The following is a 12,752-nucleotide window of genomic DNA, read 5'->3' on the forward strand; positions in this document are numbered from 1 at the left end:
CCTAGGAACTTCGCGTTATTAGCACGACGCTCTAACCAACTGAGCTAGCAGGCCAGAACGTCTCACGGAATCAAGGTAACCCACTCCATTCGTCCTTCTATCCACACAATACGGTTGCGTGGGCGGCAGAGGTAAAATTGGCTCTCCCTGCGCAACGTACGGTCAACTGCGTTGAGAGCAGGAGAAAAAGAAATACCATGGCCTGCGCAGGGATCGAACCTAGGAACTTCGCGTTATTAGCACGACGCTCTAACCAACTGAGCTAGCAGGCCAGAACGTCTCACGGAATCAAGGTAACCCACTCCATTCGTCCTTCTTCTATCCACACAATACGGTTGCGTGGGCGGCAGAGGTAAAATTGGCTCTCCCTGCTCAACGTACGGTCAACTGCGTTGAGAGCAGGAGCAAAAGAAATACCATGGCCTGCGCAGGGATCGAACCTAGGAACTTCGCGTTATTAGCACGACGCTCTAACCAACTGAGCTAGCAGGCCAGAACGGTTCACGGGATCAAGGTAACACACTCCATTCGTCCTTCTTCTATCCACACAATACGGTTGCGTGGGCGGCAGAGGTAAAATTGGCTCTCCCTGCGCAACGTACGGTCAGCTGCGTTGAGAGCAGGAGAAAAAGAAATACCATGGCCTGCGCAGGGATCGAACCTAGGACCTTCGCGTTATTAGCACGACGCTCTAACCAACTGAGCTAGCAGGCCAGAACGGTTCACGGGATCAAGGTAACCCACTCCATTCGTCCTCCTTCTATCCACACAATACGGTTGCGTGGGCGGCAGAGGTAAAATTGGCTCTCCCTGCGCAACTTACGGTCAGCTACGTTGAGAGCAGGAGAAAAAGAAATACCATGGCCTGCGCAGGGATCGAACCTAGGACCTTCGCGTTATTAGCACGATGCTCTAACCAACTGAGCTAGCAGGCCAGAACGTCTCACGGAATCAAGGTAACCCACTCCATTCGTCGTTCTTCTATCCACACAATACGGTTGCGTTTGCGGCAGAGGTAAAATTGGCTCTCCCTGCGCAACGTACGGTCAGCTGCGTTGAGAGCAGGAGAAAAAGAAATACCATGGCCTGCGCAGGGATCGAACCTAGGAACTTCGCGTTATTAGCACGACGCTCTAACCAACTGAGCTAGCAGGCCAGAACGGTTCACGGGATCAAGGTAACCCACTCCATTCGTCCTTCTTCTATCCACACAATACGGTTGCGTGGGCGGCAGAGGTAAAATTGGCTCTCCCTGCGCAACGTACGGTCAACTGCGTTGAGAGCAGGAGAAAAAGAAATATCATGGCCTGCGCAGGGATCGAACCTAGGAACTTCGCGTTATTAGCACGACGCTCTAACCAACTGAGCTAGCAGGCCAGAACGGTTCACGGGATCAAGGTAACCCACTCCATTCGTCCTTCTTCTATCCACACAATACGGTTGCGTGGGCGGCAGAGGTAAAATTGGCTCTCCCTGCGCAACGTACGGTCAACTGCGTTGAGAGCAGGAGAAAAAGAAATACCATGGCCTGCGCAGGGATCGAACCTAGGAACTTCGCGTTATTAGCACGACGCTCTAACCAACTGAGCTAGCAGGCCAGAACGGTTCACGGGATCAAGGTAACCCACTCCATTCGTCCTTCTTCTATCCACACAATACGGTTGCGTGGGCGGCAGAGGTAAAATTGGCTCTCCCTGCGCAACGTACGGTCAACTGCGTTGAGAGCAGGAGAAAAAGAAATATCATGGCCTGCGCAGGGATCGAACCTAGGAACTTCGCGTTATTAGCACGACGCTCTAACCAACTGAGCTAGCAGGCCAGAACGGTTCACGGGATCAAGGTAACCCACTCCATTCGTCCTTCTTCTATCCACACAATACGGTTGCGTGGGCGGCAGAGGTAAAATTGGCTCTCCCTGCGCAACGTACGGTCAACTGCGTTGAGAGCAGGAGAAAAAGAAATATCATGGCCTGCGCAGGGATCGAACCTAGGAACTTCGCGTTATTAGCACGACGCTCTAACCAACTGAGCTAGCAGGCCAGAACGGTTCACGGGATCAAGGTAACCCACTCCATTCGTCCTTCTTCTATCCACACAATACGGTTGCGTGGGCGGCAGAGGTAAAATTGGCTCTCCCTGCGCAACGTACGGTCAACTGCGTTGAGAGCAGGAGAAAAAGAAATATCATGGCCTGCGCAGGGATCGAACCTAGGAACTTCGCGTTATTAGCACGACGCTCTAACCAACTGAGCTAGCAGGCCAGAACGGTTCACGGGATCAAGGTAACCCACTCCATTCGTCCTTCTTCTATCCACACAATACGGTTGCGTGGGCGGCAGAGGTAAAATTGGCTCTCCCTGCGCAACGTACGGTCAGCTGCGTTGAGAGCAGGAGAAAAAGAAATACCATGGCCTGCGCAGGGATCGAACCTAGGACCTTCGCGTTATTAGCACGACGCTCTAACCAACTGAGCTAGCAGGCCAGAACGGTTCACGGGATCAAGGTAACCCACTCCATTCGTCCTTCTTCTATCCACACAATACGGTTGCGTGGGCGGCAGAGGTAAAATTGGCTCTCCCTGCGCAACTTACGGTCAGCTACGTTGAGAGCAGGAGAAAAAGAAATACCATGGCCTGCGCAGGGATCGAACCTAGGACCTGCGCGTTATTAGCACGACGCTCTAACCAACTGAGCTAGCAGGCCAGAACGGTTCACGGGATCAAGGTAACCCACTCCATTCGTCCTTCTTCTATCCACACAATACGGTTGCGTGGGCGGCAGAGGTAAAATTGGCTCTCCCTGCGCAACGTACGGTCAGCTGCGTTGATAGCAGGAGAAAAAGAAATACCATGGCCTGCGCAGGGATCGAACCTAGGACCTTCGCGTTATTAGCACGATGCTCTAACCAACTGAGCTAGCAGGCCAGAACGTCTCACGGAATCAAGGTAACCCACTCCATTCGTCGTTCTTCTATCCACACAATACGGTTGCGTTTGCGGCAGAGGTAAAATTGGCTCTCCCTGCGCAACGTACGGTCAGCTGCGTTGAGAGCAGGAGAAAATGGAATACCATGGCCTGCGCAGGGATCGAACCTAGGACCTTCGCGTTATTAGCACGGCGCTCTAACCAACTGAGCAAGCAGGCCAGAACGGTTCACAGGATCAAGGTAACCCACTCCATTTGTCCTTCTTCTATCCACACAATACGGTTGCGTGGGCGGCAGAGGTAAAATTAGCTCTCCCTGCGCAACGTACGGTCAACTGCGTTGAGAGCAGGAGAAAAAGAAATATCATGGCCTGCGCAGGGATCGAACCTAGGAACTTCGCGTTATTAGCACGACGCTCTAACCAACTGAGCTAGCAGGCCAGAACGGTTCACGGGATCAAGGTAACCCACTCCATTCGTCCTTCTTCTATCCACACAATACGGTTGCGTGGGCGGCAGAGGTAAAATTGGCTCTCCCTGCGCAACGTACGGTCAACTGCGTTGAGAGCAGGAGAAAAAGAAATATCATGGCCTGCGCAGGGATCGAACCTAGGACCTTCGCGTTATTAGCACGGCGCTCTAACCAACTGAGCAAGCAGGCCAGAACGGTTCACAGGATCAAGGTAACCCACTCCATTTGTCCTTCTTCTATCCACACAATACGGTTGCGTGGGCGGCAGAGGTAAAATTAGCTCTCCCTGCGCAACGTACGGTCAACTGCGTTGAGAGCAGGAGAAAAAGAAATATCATGGCCTGCGCAGGGATCGAACCTAGGAACTTCGCGTTATTAGCACGACGCTCTAACCAACTGAGCTAGCAGGCCAGAACGGTTCACGGGATCAAGGTAACCCACTCCATTCGTCCTTCTTCTATCCACACAATACGGTTGCGTGGGCGGCAGAGGTAAAATTAGCTCTCCCTGCGCAACGTACGGTCAACTGCGTTGAGAGCAGGAGAAAAAGAAATATCATGGCCTGCGCAGGGATCGAACCTAGGAACTTCGCGTTATTAGCACGGCGCTCTAACCAACTGAGCAAGCAGGCCAGAACGGTTCACAGGATCAAGGTAACCCACTCCATTTGTCCTTCTTCTATCCACACAATACGGTTGCGTGGGCGGCAGAGGTAAAATTAGCTCTCCCTGCGCAACGTACGGTCAACTGCGTTGAGAGCAGGAGAAAAAGAAATATCATGGCCTGCGCAGGGATCGAACCTAGGAACTTCGCGTTATTAGCACGACGCTCTAACCAACTGAGCTAGCAGGCCAGAACGGTTCACGGGATCAAGGTAACCCACTCCATTCGTCCTTCTTCTATCCACACAATACGGTTGCGTGGGCGGCAGAGGTAAAATTGGCTCTCCCTGCGCAACGTACGGTCAACTGCGTTGAGAGCAGGAGAAAAAGAAATATCATGGCCTGCGCAGGGATCGAACCTAGGACCTTCGCGTTATTAGCACGGCGCTCTAACCAACTGAGCAAGCAGGCCAGAACGGTTCACAGGATCAAGGTAACCCACTCCATTTGTCCTTCTTCTATCCACACAATACGGTTGCGTGGGCGGCAGAGGTAAAATTAGCTCTCCCTGCGCAACGTACGGTCAACTGCGTTGAGAGCAGGAGAAAAAGAAATATCATGGCCTGCGCAGGGATCGAACCTAGGAACTTCGCGTTATTAGCACGACGCTCTAACCAACTGAGCTAGCAGGCCAGAACGGTTCACGGGATCAAGGTAACCCACTCCATTCGTCCTTCTTCTATCCACACAATACGGTTGCGTGGGCGGCAGAGGTAAAATTAGCTCTCCCTGCGCAACGTACGGTCAACTGCGTTGAGAGCAGGAGAAAAAGAAATATCATGGCCTGCGCAGGGATCGAACCTAGGAACTTCGCGTTATTAGCACGACGCTCTAACCAACTGAGCTAGCAGGCCAGAACGGTTCACGGGATCAAGGTAACCCACTCCATTCGTCCTTCTTCTATCCACACAATACGGTTGCGTGGGCGGCAGAGGTAAAATTGGCTCTCCCTGCGCAACGTACGGTCAGCTGCGTTGAGAGCAGGAGAAAAAGGAATATCATGGCCTGCGCAGGGATCGAACCTAGGACCTTCGCGTTATTAGCACGGCGCTCTAACCAACTGAGCAAGCAGGCCAGAACGGTTCACAGGATCAAGGTAACCCACTCCATTTGTCCTTCTTCTATCCACACAATACGGTTGCGTGGGCGGCAGAGGTAAAATTAGCTCTCCCTGCGCAACGTACGGTCAACTGCGTTGAGAGCAGGAGAAAAAGAAATATCATGGCCTGCGCAGGGATCGAACCTAGGAACTTCGCGTTATTAGCACGACGCTCTAACCAACTGAGCTAGCAGGCCAGAACGGTTCACGGGATCAAGGTAACCCACTCCATTCGTCCTTCTTCTATCCACACAATACGGTTGCGTGGGCGGCAGAGGTAAAATTGGCTCTCCCTGCGCAACGTACGGTCAGCTGCGTTGAGAGCAGGAGAAAAAGAAATACCATGGCCTGCGCAGGGATCGAACCTAGGACCTTCGCGTTATTAGCACGACGCTCTAACCAACTGAGCTAGCAGGCCAGAACGGTTCACGGGATCAAGGTAACCCACTCCATTCGTCCTTCTTCTATCCACACAATACGGTTGCGTGGGCGGCAGAGGTAAAATTGGCTCTCCCTGCGCAACTTACGGTCAGCTACGTTGAGAGCAGGAGAAAAAGAAATACCATGGCCTGCGCAGGGATCGAACCTAGGACCTGCGCGTTATTAGCACGACGCTCTAACCAACTGAGCTAGCAGGCCAGAACGGTTCACGGGATCAAGGTAACCCACTCCATTCGTCCTTCTTCTATCCACACAATACGGTTGCGTGGGCGGCAGAGGTAAAATTGGCTCTCCCTGCGCAACGTACGGTCAGCTGCGTTGAGAGCAGGAGAAAAAGAAATACCATGGCCTGCGCAGGGATCGAACCTAGGACCTTCGCGTTATTAGCACGACGCTCTAACCAACTGAGCTAGCAGGCCAGAACGGTTCACGGGATCAAGGTAACCCACTCCATTCGTCCTTCTTCTATCCACACAATACGGTTGCGTGGGCGGCAGAGGTAAAATTGGCTCTCCCTGCGCAACTTACGGTCAGCTACGTTGAGAGCAGGAGAAAAAGAAATACCATGGCCTGCGCAGGGATCGAACCTAGGACCTTCGCGTTATTAGCACGACGCTCTAACCAACTGAGCTAGCAGGCCAGAACGGTTCACGGGATCAAGGTAACCCACTCCATTCGTCCTTCTTCTATCCACACAATACGGTTGCGTGGGCGGCAGAGGTAAAATTGGCTCTCCCTGCGCAACGTACGGTCAGCTGCGTTGATAGCAGGAGAAAAAGAAATACCATGGCCTGCGCAGGGATCGAACCTAGGACCTTCGCGTTATTAGCACGATGCTCTAACCAACTGAGCTAGCAGGCCAGAACGTCTCACGGAATCAAGGTAACCCACTCCATTCGTCGTTCTTCTATCCACACAATACGGTTGCGTTTGCGGCAGAGGTAAAATTGGCTCTCCCTGCGCAACGTACGGTCAGCTGCGTTGAGAGCAGGAGAAAAAGGAATACCATGGCCTGCGCAGGGATCGAACCTAGGACCTTCGCGTTATTAGCACGGCGCTCTAACCAACTGAGCAAGCAGGCCAGAACGGTTCACAGGATCAAGGTAACCCACTCCATTTGTCCTTCTTCTATCCACACAATACGGTTGCGTGGGCGGCAGAGGTAAAATTAGCTCTCCCTGCGCAACGTACGGTCAACTGCGTTGAGAGCAGGAGAAAAAGAAATACCATGGCCTGCGCAGGGATCGAACCTAGGAACTTCGCGTTATTAGCACGACGCTCTAACCAACTGAGCTAGCAGGCCAGAACGGTTCACGGGATCAAGGTAACCCACTCCATTCGTCCTTCTTCTATCCACACAATACGGTTGCGTGGGCGGCAGAGGTAAAATTGGCTCTCCCTGCGCAACGTACGGTCAGCTGCGTTGAGAGCAGGAGAAAAAGAAATACCATGGCCTGCGCAGGGATCGAACCTAGGAACTTCGCGTTATTAGCACGACGCTCTAACCAATTGAGCAAGCAGGCCAGAACGGTTCACAGGATCAAGGTAACCCACTCCATTTGTCCTTCTTCTATCCACACAATACGGTTGCGTGGGCGGCAGAGGTAAAATTAGCTCTCCCTGCGCAACGTACGGTCAGCTGCGTTGAGAGCAGGAGAAAAAGAAATACCATGGCCTGCGCAGGGATCGAACCTAGGAACTTCGCGTTATTAGCACGACGCTCTAACCAATTGAGCAAGCAGGCCAGAACGGTTCACAGGATCAAGGTAACCCACTCCATTCGTCCTTCTTCTATCCACACAATACGGTTGCGTGGGCGGCAGAGGTAAAATTAGCTCTCCCTGCGCAACGTACGGTCAGCTGCGTTGAGAGCAGGAGAAAAAGAAATACCATGGCCTGCGCAGGGATCGAACCTAGGAACTTCGCGTTATTAGCACGACGCTCTAACCAATTGAGCAAGCAGGCCAGAACGGTTCACAGGATCAAGGTAACCCACTCCATTTGTCCTTCTTCTATCCACACAATACGGTTGCGTGGGCGGCAGAGGTAAAATTGGCTCTCCCTGCGCAACGTACGGTCAGCTGCGTTGAGATCAGGAGAAAAAGAAATACCATGGCCTGCGCAGGGATCGAACCTAGGAACTTCGCGTTATTAGCACGACGCTCTAACCAATTGAGCAAGCAGGCCAGAACGGTTCACGGGATCAAGGTAACCCACTCCATTCGTCCTTCTTCTATCCACACAATGCGGTTGCGTGGGCGGCAGAGGTAAAATTGGCTCTCCCTGCGCAACGTACGGTCAACTGCGTTGAGAGCAGGAGCAAAAGAAATACCATGGCCTGCGCAGGGATCGAACCTAGGAACTTCGCGTTATTAGCACGACGCTCTAACCAACTGAGCTAGCAGGCCAGAACGGTTCACAGGATCAAGGTAACCCACTCCATTTGTCCTTCTTCTATCCACACAATACGGTTGCGTGGGCGGCAGAGGTAAAATTAGCTCTCCCTGCGCAACGTACGGTCAACTGCGTTGAGAGCAGGAGAAAAAGAAATATCATGGCCTGCGCAGGGATCGAACCTAGGAACTTCGCGTTATTAGCACGACGCTCTAACCAACTGAGCTAGCAGGCCAGAACGGTTCACGGGATCAAGGTAACCCACTCCATTCGTCCTTCTTCTATCCACACAATACGGTTGCGTGGGCGGCAGAGGTAAAATTGGCTCTCCCTGCGCAACGTACGGTCAGCTGCGTTGAGAGCAGGAGAAAAAGAAATACCATGGCCTGCGCAGGGATCGAACCTAGGAACTTCGCGTTATTAGCACGACGCTCTAACCAATTGAGCAAGCAGGCCAGAACGGTTCACAGGATCAAGGTAACCCACTCCATTTGTCCTTCTTCTATCCACACAATACGGTTGCGTGGGCGGCAGAGGTAAAATTGGCTCTCCCTGCGCAACGTACGGTCAGCTGCGTTGAGATCAGGAGAAAAAGAAATACCATGGCCTGCGCAGGGATCGAACCTAGGAACTTCGCGTTATTAGCACGACGCTCTAACCAATTGAGCAAGCAGGCCAGAACGGTTCACGGGATCAAGGTAACCCACTCCATTCGTCCTTCTTCTATCCACACAATGCGGTTGCGTGGGCGGCAGAGGTAAAATTGGCTCTCCCTGCGCAACGTACGGTCAACTGCGTTGAGAGCAGGAGCAAAAGAAATACCATGGCCTGCGCAGGGATCGAACCTAGGAACTTCGCGTTATTAGCACGACGCTCTAACCAACTGAGCTAGCAGGCCAGAACGGTTCACGGGATCAAGGTAACCCACTCCATTCGTCCTTCTTCTATCCACACAATACGGTTGCGTGGGCGGCAGAGGTAAAATTGGCTCTCCCTGCGCAACGTACGGTCAACTGCGTTGAGAGCAGGAGCAAAAGAAATACCATGGCCTGCGCAGGGATCGAACCTAGGAACTTCGCGTTATTAGCACGACGCTCTAACCAACTGAGCTAGCAGGCCAGAACGGTTCACGGGATCAAGGTAACACACTCCATTCGTCCTTCTTCTATCCACACAATACGGTTGCGTGGGCGGCAGAGGTAAAATTGGCTCTCCCTGCGCAACGTACGGTCAGCTGCGTTGAGATCAGGAGAAAAAGAAATACCATGGCCTGCGCAGGGATCGAACCTAGGACCTTCGCGTTATTAGCACGGCGCTCTAACCAACTGAGCAAGCAGGCCAGAACGGTTCACAGGATCAAGGTAACACACTCCATTTGTCCTTCTTCTATCCACACAATACGGTTGCGTGGGCGGCAGAGGTAAAATTAGCTCTCCCTGCGCAACGTACGGTCAACTGCGTTGAGAGCAGGAGAAAAAGAAATATCATGGCCTGCGCAGGGATCGAACCTAGGAACTTCGCGTTATTAGCACGACGCTCTAACCAACTGAGCTAGCAGGCCAGAACGGTTCACGGGATCAAGGTAACCCACTCCATTCGTCCTTCTTCTATCCACACAATACGGTTGCGTGGGCGGCAGAGGTAAAATTGGCTCTCCCTGCGCAACGTACGGTCAGCTGCGTTGATAGCAGGAGAAAAAGAAATACCATGGCCTGCGCAGGGATCGAACCTAGGAACTTCGCGTTATTAGCACGACGCTCTAACCAACTGAGCTAGCAGGCCAGAACGGTTCACGGGATCAAGGTAACCCACTCCATTCGTCCTTCTTCTATCCACACAATACGGTTGCGTGGGCGGCAGAGGTAAAATTGGCTCTCCCTGCGCAACGTACGGTCAGCTGCGTTGAGAGCAGGAGAAAATGGAATACCATGGCCTGCGCAGGGATCGAACCTAGGACCTTCGCGTTATTAGCACGGCGCTCTAACCAACTGAGCAAGCAGGCCAGAACGGTTCACGGGATCAAGGTAACACACTCCATTTGTCCTTCTTCTATCCACACAATACGGTTGCGTGGGCGGCAGAGGTAAAATTAGCTCTCCCTGCGCAACGTACGGTCAACTGCGTTGAGAGCAGGAGAAAAAGAAATATCATGGCCTGCGCAGGGATCGAACCTAGGAACTTCGCGTTATTAGCACGACGCTCTAACCAACTGAGCTAGCAGGCCAGAACGGTTCACGGGATCAAGGTAACCCACTCCATTCGTCCTTCTTCTATCCACACAATACGGTTGCGTGGGCGGCAGAGGTAAAATTGGCTCTCCCTGCGCAACGTACGGTCAACTGCGTTGAGAGCAGGAGAAAAAGAAATATCATGGCCTGCGCAGGGATCGAACCTAGGAACTTCGCGTTATTAGCACGACGCTCTAACCAACTGAGCTAGCAGGCCAGAACGGTTCACGGGATCAAGGTAACCCACTCCATTCGTCCTTCTTCTATCCACACAATACGGTTGCGTGGGCGGCAGAGGTAAAATTGGCTCTCCCTGCGCAACGTACGGTCAGCTGCGTTGATAGCAGGAGAAAAAGAAATACCATGGCCTGCGCAGGGATCGAACCTAGGAACTTCGCGTTATTAGCACGACGCTCTAACCAACTGAGCTAGCAGGCCAGAACGGTTCACGGGATCAAGGTAACCCACTCCATTCGTCCTTCTTCTATCCACACAATACGGTTGCGTGGGCGGCAGAGGTAAAATTGGCTCTCCCTGCGCAACGTACGGTCAGCTGCGTTGAGAGCAGGAGAAAATGGAATACCATGGCCTGCGCAGGGATCGAACCTAGGACCTTCGCGTTATTAGCACGGCGCTCTAACCAACTGAGCAAGCAGGCCAGAACGGTTCACGGGATCAAGGTAACACACTCCATTTGTCCTTCTTCTATCCACACAATACGGTTGCGTGGGCGGCAGAGGTAAAATTAGCTCTCCCTGCGCAACGTACGGTCAACTGCGTTGAGAGCAGGAGAAAAAGAAATATCATGGCCTGCGCAGGGATCGAACCTAGGAACTTCGCGTTATTAGCACGACGCTCTAACCAACTGAGCTAGCAGGCCAGAACGGTTCACGGGATCAAGGTAACCCACTCCATTCGTCCTTCTTCTATCCACACAATACGGTTGCGTGGGCGGCAGAGGTAAAATTGGCTCTCCCTGCGCAACGTACGGTCAGCTGCGTTGATAGCAGGAGAAAAAGAAATACCATGGCCTGCGCAGGGATCGAACCTAGGAACTTCGCGTTATTAGCACGACGCTCTAACCAACTGAGCTAGCAGGCCAGAACGGTTCACGGGATCAAGGTAACCCACTCCATTCGTCCTTCTTCTATCCACACAATACGGTTGCGTGGGCGGCAGAGGTAAAATTGGCTCTCCCTGCGCAACGTACGGTCAACTGCGTTGAGAGCAGGAGAAAAAGAAATATCATGGCCTGCGCAGGGATCGAACCTAGGACCTTCGCGTTATTAGCACGGCGCTCTAACCAACTGAGCAAGCAGGCCAGAACGGTTCACAGGATCAAGGTAACCCACTCCATTTGTCCTTCTTCTATCCACACAATACGGTTGCGTGGGCGGCAGAGGTAAAATTAGCTCTCCCTGCGCAACGTACGGTCAACTGCGTTGAGAGCAGGAGAAAAAGAAATATCATGGCCTGCGCAGGGATCGAACCTAGGAACTTCGCGTTATTAGCACGACGCTCTAACCAACTGAGCTAGCAGGCCAGAACGGTTCACGGGATCAAGGTAACCCACTCCATTCGTCCTTCTTCTATCCACACAATACGGTTGCGTGGGCGGCAGAGGTAAAATTAGCTCTCCCTGCGCAACGTACGGTCAACTGCGTTGAGAGCAGGAGAAAAAGAAATATCATGGCCTGCGCAGGGATCGAACCTAGGAACTTCGCGTTATTAGCACGACGCTCTAACCAACTGAGCTAGCAGGCCAGAACGGTTCACGGGATCAAGGTAACCCACTCCATTCGTCCTTCTTCTATCCACACAATACGGTTGCGTGGGCGGCAGAGGTAAAATTGGCTCTCCCTGCGCAACGTACGGTCAGCTGCGTTGAGAGCAGGAGAAAAAGAAATACCATGGCCTGCGCAGGGATCGAACCTAGGACCTTCGCGTTATTAGCACGGCGCTCTAACCAACTGAGCTAGCAGGCCAGAACGGTTCACGGGATCAAGGTAACCCACTCCATTCGTCCTTCTTCTATCCACACAATACGGTTGCGTGGGCGGCAGAGGTAAAATTGGCTCTCCCTGCGCAACGTACGGTCAGCTGCGTTGAGAGCAGGAGAAAAAGGAATACCATGGCCTGCGCAGGGATCGAACCTAGGACCTTCGCGTTATTAGCACGGCGCTCTAACCAACTGAGCTAGCAGGCCAGAACGGTTCACGGGATCAAGGTAACCCACTCCATTCGTCCTTCTTCTATCCACACAATACGGTTGCGTGGGCGGCAGAGGTAAAATTGGCTCTCCCTGCGCAACTTACGGTCAGCTACGTTGAGAGCAGGAGAAAAAGAAATACCATGGCCTGCGCAGGGATCGAACCTAGGACCTTCGCGTTATTAGCACGACGCTCTAACCAACTGAGCTAGCAGGCCAGAACGGTTCACGGGATCAAGGTAACCCACTCCATTCGTCCTTCTTCTATCCACACAATACGGTTGCGTGGGCGGCAGAGGTAAAATTGGCTCTCCCTGCGCAA

At 52.7% G+C, this 12,752-nt stretch overlaps 9 non-coding genes across 9 annotated transcripts; all 9 read right to left on the minus strand.

The window, feature by feature from the left end:
• Positions 1-640: 640 nt before the first annotated feature.
• TRNAI-AAU (transfer RNA isoleucine (anticodon AAU)) lies at positions 641-714 on the minus strand. The gene has a single exon. It is a non-coding gene; the product is annotated as a tRNA-Ile (tRNA).
• A 147-nt stretch (positions 715-861) lies between these two features.
• On the minus strand, positions 862-935 carry TRNAI-AAU (transfer RNA isoleucine (anticodon AAU)). Its single transcript has one exon. It is a non-coding gene; the product is annotated as a tRNA-Ile (tRNA).
• Positions 936-2,408: 1,473 nt separating this feature from the next.
• On the minus strand, positions 2,409-2,482 carry TRNAI-AAU (transfer RNA isoleucine (anticodon AAU)). Its single transcript has one exon. It is a non-coding gene; the product is annotated as a tRNA-Ile (tRNA).
• Positions 2,483-2,850: 368 nt separating this feature from the next.
• Positions 2,851-2,924, minus strand: TRNAI-AAU (transfer RNA isoleucine (anticodon AAU)). The gene has a single exon. It is a non-coding gene; the product is annotated as a tRNA-Ile (tRNA).
• A 2,578-nt stretch (positions 2,925-5,502) lies between these two features.
• On the minus strand, positions 5,503-5,576 carry TRNAI-AAU (transfer RNA isoleucine (anticodon AAU)). The gene has a single exon. It is a non-coding gene; the product is annotated as a tRNA-Ile (tRNA).
• Positions 5,577-5,944: 368 nt separating this feature from the next.
• TRNAI-AAU (transfer RNA isoleucine (anticodon AAU)) lies at positions 5,945-6,018 on the minus strand. Its single transcript has one exon. It is a non-coding gene; the product is annotated as a tRNA-Ile (tRNA).
• Positions 6,019-6,165: 147 nt separating this feature from the next.
• On the minus strand, positions 6,166-6,239 carry TRNAI-AAU (transfer RNA isoleucine (anticodon AAU)). Its single transcript has one exon. It is a non-coding gene; the product is annotated as a tRNA-Ile (tRNA).
• Positions 6,240-6,386: 147 nt separating this feature from the next.
• Positions 6,387-6,460, minus strand: TRNAI-AAU (transfer RNA isoleucine (anticodon AAU)). Its single transcript has one exon. It is a non-coding gene; the product is annotated as a tRNA-Ile (tRNA).
• Positions 6,461-12,574: 6,114 nt separating this feature from the next.
• TRNAI-AAU (transfer RNA isoleucine (anticodon AAU)) lies at positions 12,575-12,648 on the minus strand. Its single transcript has one exon. It is a non-coding gene; the product is annotated as a tRNA-Ile (tRNA).
• Between the last annotated feature and the right edge of the window lie 104 nt (positions 12,649-12,752).

The sequence above is a fragment of the Amblyomma americanum genome, unplaced genomic scaffold (assembly GCF_052857255.1).
Source record: "Amblyomma americanum isolate KBUSLIRL-KWMA unplaced genomic scaffold, ASM5285725v1 scaffold_58, whole genome shotgun sequence".
Taxonomy (NCBI): domain Eukaryota; kingdom Metazoa; phylum Arthropoda; class Arachnida; order Ixodida; family Ixodidae; genus Amblyomma; species Amblyomma americanum.